We start from the raw sequence: 6,880 nt of genomic DNA, 5'->3' as shown, positions 1-6,880 counted from the left end.
ATTTATTTTTGTTACTCTCTGTACAAAGCGGGACGCCTGACCAGATAATGAGCACATTTATAGGAAAATTAACAAGTATGTATTTTATGTTTAAAGAGCAGACAACCAGTAAACGGAAGCTATCGCTTGAATAAAACATGTTATTTCACATCAAAATGCCCCACCATCCGGGCCTGGCTGAGTGGGCCTTTGCATGTGAGGGTGCCCTGCGGCGTTGATGCCATCGCCTCTGGCCAGTTCCCACCATCAGCATAGCTCATGTCTTCATCTTGAAGCGATGATGGCTTGTAATATACCTCCCCTACTTCCCACAGTCCTTTCCATTCCCAGCATGCATAGCGACGTGGCCCACCAGGTGTGAGGATGCTGTTATTTGGACTCTAAATTACTGGAAATAAGTCACAGTAGGAAAGCAGATTAGGATAGTTTAAAGAGCAGGCAAAGAGAAGCTATGAAAAACTAGAAAGAAAATTGATTTCTAACTGCAGTTGGACTTTATACTTGTTTTGACTTCATGGGCAATACAAGGTATACTATCTGGTGTACTTGTCCTCTCTCTGGGGTTTACTCCTATGTGTACATTACCAGGGCCCTTTCAACCTTAATATTGTAGATCTGTCTGTCTTATGCTTTAGTAATAAGTATGTAGCCAAAGTGGAATAAAGGTGGTGGTTTTATTTATGGCTCTTACCTCGTGTTAGTCCTGTGTAGCAGAACAGGTAGGAACATGGATTTTTGAATTAGAGAGACATGGATTGGAATACAGAACCGCCCGCTTTGGAATAACATGAATATCAAGTCACTTAAAGTTTCTGAAGCTCAGTTATGTCATCCGTGAAGTCATATCAGTCATAACTGTTCCGGAAGAGTTGTAATCATGGGAGAAGCTTGCATATGGAAGCCTTTCTTGGCAGATAAAACATTCAGAAATTATATCTGTTATGGATGTAATTGGCTCATTACTTTTTATTAGCATTTATAAGCAACAAAGGGTAGAATAGTATGCTATTATATAGTATAATATTACTCTTATCTATTATTATGATGTGCTGTTTATATATTGTAGATAATAGCTAAGATATTATGCCTTACATTCTAGGGTTTAGTAAAAACTCACTAATTAGGCAATAAACACTTTATAAAACTGTCCTGTGTATGTTGTATCTTTGTCCGAAGGAAACTTCTAACACAGGAAAATACAATAAGCTCTTTCTAATGCCTATCACAGGTGGAGTTTTAGCAATTGGACTGGATGGCTTTCAAGGTTCCCTGTTGTCAGACAGTGAACAGTGAATTTGATAAACAGCAGGACAGAATAAACCAAGTGGGAAAAGAGGCAGACATTACGCTGGCCTTTGGGAGGGTTGGGAACTATTACCATAGCCAGCAGACGATGATGAGAGGAAGTTCTGCCAACGTCGATGCTCCTAGGTAATTGCTTGTTGCAAGGAGCAGTTGGCAAGTGGAAAACAAGAATGAATGGAGCAGAGCAAGTGTTTGTGACATGGGAAGAAGCAAAATACTATTGTTTTTAACCTAATAGTAATGAGTCGTTTTAGGTGCCAGTGACTATGTTCACTTGCTTAGTCCCAACATCCCAATCGGATGCATATTGGGTAACAACTAGACTGTTAAGCTGATTGAGAACCACCTAGGGCATGAGTGAAGCACCAGGCTGAACATGGCGAGAAAGCCAGCAAATCCAGAAGTTTCTCCCTCTCCTCCCATCTCTCCTCCCCTCACCACTTCCTGTCTCTAGGATGCCGTCCCCTCTGCTCCAGCATGCCCTCCTCACCACCTGAAACCCAGGCGACGCAGCAACAAAACTAACCTTTCCTTCCTCGAGTTGGTGTCAGGTGTTTTGTCAGAGTGACAAAAAGGCTGGGGTGCTACGCTGTTACCACCCACAACCTACCCATGAGGAAACGGAGCTGAAGTGGGTCTCTGCCTCATCTGGTGGAAACTGATGTCAGAGGCGTGGCCAGTTTTGTTGGGTTATGGTTATTTTGATGCGTTTTTTAGTCTCTGACATTGTGTTGTTGATTTCTGGACAGCCAGTGTTGATCACTTTCGCATCCTTTCCTCTTTGTGCTTGTTTTCCCCTAGATTTGTGAACATATGGAATGAGTAATGATAATTACTTTAATGTTTGTTTGCAAGCTCTACATCTGTTTCTATTTTGATTGATAGTTTTACTTATTAAGGGCCTTATTTTCCTGTTTGCTTGAACGCTTATTAATTTTTGGTTATGTGCCAGACATTGAGATTGCTTTGTTGACTTACTGATAGTATCTCGTGTAGCTCAGGCTGCTCTCAAACTTCTGATCCTCCTGCATCCACCCAGCAAGTGTTAGGATTGGAGGCCTGTACCAACATGCCTGGTTTACCTGGTACTTGGGATCAAAACAGGACCTCATGTGTGCAGAGCAAGCATCTTACCAAATGAGCTACATCCTCATCCCTCATTCATGTCTTTGTTGGTTTGTTTTGTTGTTGTTTTGTCCTTTGAGACTATATAGCCTATATATATAGACTATATGGCCTCATACTATGTAGCCTTAACTGGCCTGCCTGCCACTGCTTCTAGGGTGCTAGGATTAAAGACATGTACCACCATGATTAGCCTATTCATGTTCTTAAAAATAGTTTTAGCTTTAGTCTAGGACATATTTAAATTACTTTCAACAGTTTGCTCCCTTGAGAGACACTGTGTGTGAATGTTGTGGCTGTTGAAGATGATGAGGATGATGATGTGGTGGTGGCGGCGGCGGTGGTTGAACTGAACTGAAGATATCATCCGTGACTAAGAATCTACTCTACCATGGAACTATACTCTCAGCACTTAGACTTGCGGTAGAACTATGTCCTACAGGCTTTATATGGCCACTGTGTCAAAACTTAGAGGAACAATGACTCCCTGCAGGAGACCCTCACAAGACCTCTAAAAAGTGGAGCCTCTTAACTTTGTCTCCTGGAACAGGAGGTCACGAGACCTCTAGCAGTGTTCACCCATCCCCACGGAATTCTTCCTCAGCTGCACACGGTCTTGAGGGGCTACTAGAATATAGAGCATGTGGAAGCTCTACTGGAGTTGGGGCTCCATGGAGGCAGCATTTGTGAGTCATCAGCCATGGTGCGGTGGCTAAGGCAACTGCCTGAGGCTCACCCATGGTCCTGGAAAGAAGCTTACATGGTGGCAATAGGCTATTTGTTCACCAAGGTGGCCTTGAAGGGGATCATTTCTTTGGTCTGTCAGTGTCCTATCTAGGGTGGTTAGAGGTGTTTATGCTTCTTCCCAGGAAAAGCTGGGCAACACTTGCTTCTGTGCTCGTATTAGCCAGCACAAGATTAGCCTTTATTCTACGCCTGATTTATCCACTAGTGAGTCAATGCTAGGATAATACAGTTGATTAAACTGTGCCTGGTGTGTTTAAGGTTACACCTGAGTGACTCGAAGCCCCTATATTACACCATTTTTTTTCTCCTGTGGGGGAAACAAAAAAAGAACACAGCTGCCTTGCACATGCCCCAGCGATGACTTTCCCATCCCCTTCTCGTAGCTCTTTCCAAGACTTCAGGTCATTTTCTCATACACAAGCAGTGGTCGAGCGCAGTCCTTAGAGGCTATGTTTTCTGGTCCCTCTCTCCTCTCCCAGCCTCTCTCCCTACAGAGCCCTAATCTTGTCTTCACAACTCAGGAGACTGTGAGCCTCTTCCTGGCTTGGTCCCTTCTGCATTGCCTCCTGGGAAGTTTAGACAGTGGGCTCGTGCTCTGCGTGTACAGAGCTTACCATATTGATTTTCTCTTTCAGAAATCACTCTGCTGTGAAGTCTGCTATCGTTTGCCTGAAAAACTCTGTGTGTGTGTGTGTGTGTGTGTGTGTGTGTGTGTGTGTGTGTGTGTACTCTACTATAGCCATATAGCATGCTACCTGGCCTCAGCTTGCTTCTCATGTTAAATGTCTGCTGCCTGCCATATACCATTTGCATGCACAAATTTATGTGCTATCCATAGATCTTTGAGTTAAAAACCTAGAAATTCTAATTTGACCAGCTAAGGGGCAACACCCTTTCAGCTCATTTGGCTTAAATTTCTTGGAAAGAAGTGTTTTCGGGCCTGGATATGATGTGAAAGCTATTGTCCTTACTTCCTGGAACTATTTCTCACATAACTATCAAGTGGCAGGCAAGACTACTTTTGACATTAGAGGACTTTTATCCAGGTAGTTAACTACTTAAAGCACATATAATGGGTTTAACACACACACACACACACACACAAATAAAAAATTGAATAGCCTCGTGTCTTAGTTACAGTTTCTATTACTGTGATCAAACACTGTGAACAAAAGTAACTGGAGGAGTAAAGGGTTGATTTCTCTCATGGTTCCATATAACAGTTCATCATCAAAAGCAATGAAGGCAGGAATTCACACAGGGCAGGAACTTGGAGGCAGGAGCTGATGCAGGGGCCATAAAGGAGTGCTGCTTACTGGCTTGCTCCCCATGGCTTGCTTAGCCTGCTTTCTTATAGAATGCATAACCACCAGCCCAGGCAGGGCACCGCCCACAATGGACTGGGCTCTCCCCCATCAATCACTACTTAAGGAAAGGCCCGACAGCTGGATCTTATGAAAGCATTTTGTTAATTGAGGCACCCTCCTCTCTGATGACTCTAGCTTGTGCCAAGTTGACATAAAACCAGCCAGGACACCTTGTATGAAAGTCCTCGAGGTGGATCAGGTTGACTAGGCTGACTCAACCTTTCCTTACTTGGTTTTTAAGGTTGAATGAACAGATCTTGTCAATAGGTCTGCTTTCATTCTAGAGTCTCTCAGTAGGTGATTTCATACTGTGCCTACTAAGCAGATAGCCATCTCTCTCTACCCTAGTCTTCTCAGCTCTAGACATATCTATCCAATGCCTTACCTATCAGATTCCCTAGGCACCTGACAACTTCTGAAGGTTTCCCCATCTCCAAAAGTATTTTACACACACACATATACACCAGCATCTCAGGCTACTCTGGCTCTCCACAACTCACTCTTTTTCAAGTGCTAGCAGGTCTAGCTTCAAAATCTATCCAAACAGAGTCACTTCTCCTGGGTCCCACGGGTGTCTAGTCCAAATACGTGTCATGCCTTCACTGCGCAGCATCCAAATCCTCAGAGCAGCAAAGTTGTTTTTTTGTTGTGGGTGAAGGTGGCTCTGGGCTCTCACATCCTGGAGTAGTCTTAGAAAAATTCCCAGCGTGTGTTGCATGCATATATATGCACATTTGCATGTGTGGGAACACCTATGTGTGGGAGTTTATGCTGCTTGTGTGTTCACGTGCTGCAAGTGGTAGCAGGTAGCATCCTCTATCATTCTACCTTATTGAGGCAGAATCTATCAAGTTCAGATCTCTCGATAGTGGCTGGTCCATGGGCAGCTTGCGCTGGGGCTATCTTGTGTCTGCCTCCCAAGCCTGGAAATCATAGTGCATCTACGTGGGTTCTGGAAATCAGAATCCATGGAGCCTTTCCCCCACTCTGAGTGTCTTGCTGTAGACAATAAGGCCCTCATGGCTGGGTCCCTGCTAGCTCTGGGGTTTTAGGCTGTGTCCTCCTCGCTGCCATCTCCAGCCACTGCGAGCTTTTTTACTCCATAGTTACGCAAGTTCTAGTCCCCCTTGGGAATTCTGCATTTGCTCTTTTTGCTTGGAATGACTCCTCTCTTTCCCCAATGCCTCTTATTTTGATTGTTTAATTTTAATTTTCGGCTCTTTTGAGTCTTAACGCAAATAGCAGCTCTTATATGAATGAGAACTCCCCTCGGGAGTTACATAACACATTCCTTGATTATGAAAAGCATCCTTCCATCTTTAGTGGAGTATGCCTCTAACTTTCTCATTTGCCACCTCATTTCCGTTCTTTTAATATTAAAAAAATGCCTTTAAGTTATTTTCTGTTTATAAAAATATTGGAGTGTGTGTGTGTGGGTGTGAAAAGTCATAAAAAACAATTGAGATAGATATGAAGAAGCAAATCATCAGACAAAAAACTCAAAAGTCAACCAACTATCCTCACCACGCAGCCACTGACTCGTGTAAACACTGGCTTCTCTATCGTACAGCTGGACTTAATGGGAGCAACCTGTTGAATAGGTAAAGCGTGTGTGTGCACGTGCATGTGTGTGTGCAAGTGTGCGTGTGTGTGTGTCCCACTTTAACAGAAAGATCTGTTTGTCTGTCTGTTCCAGCGTCAAGAGGGGATGAAGCCAAAGAAGGGTGCTGTGGACCCTTGACAAGCAGCAGCAGCGCAGCCGCCGCCCGTGATTCCAAACTGTGGGCTCTCTTGATGTAAACGCCTTAGGTGAGGCACTAAGCGTTTTGTCTTCTTGGTTCTAAAGGAGTGGAGTAAGAGACCACTGAGGGCGAGGCACGTGATTGGTTACAGCGGACAGGCTCTCCCACAGCTTCGCAATCTTTTTGTTTTTGTTTTTGATTTTTGGTTTTTGGTTTTTCGAGACAGGGTTTCTCTACAATAGCCTTGGCTGTCCTGGACTCACTTTGTAGACCAGGCTGGCTTCAAACTCACAGAGATCAACCTGCTTCTGCCTCCCAAGTGCTGGGATTAAAGGCGCGCGCCACCACCGCCCAGCTGAGTTTGCCAGTCTTGATCTGATTTTAGAGGATCCACACTAGGAGACATCCTGATGGGGATGCGGAGACAAGAGGCGGCGTAGTGGCACACTGGCCCTCGGCCCTCTGAGCTGCTTCACAAGCCGCGCCGTGTGCCAAGCATTCTCCTTGGTTTCCAGCTCTAGAGACATGGCATAAAAACTGCACTGGTTAACCATTTCTCCTAGTTTGAGATACCGTGCATTTTCAGTATCTTTG

The sequence above is a fragment of the Acomys russatus genome, chromosome 24, assembly GCF_903995435.1.
Source record: "Acomys russatus chromosome 24, mAcoRus1.1, whole genome shotgun sequence".
In the NCBI taxonomy this organism is placed as follows: Eukaryota; Metazoa; Chordata; class Mammalia; order Rodentia; family Muridae; genus Acomys; species Acomys russatus.
Note: the sequence above shows the minus strand (reverse complement) of the source record.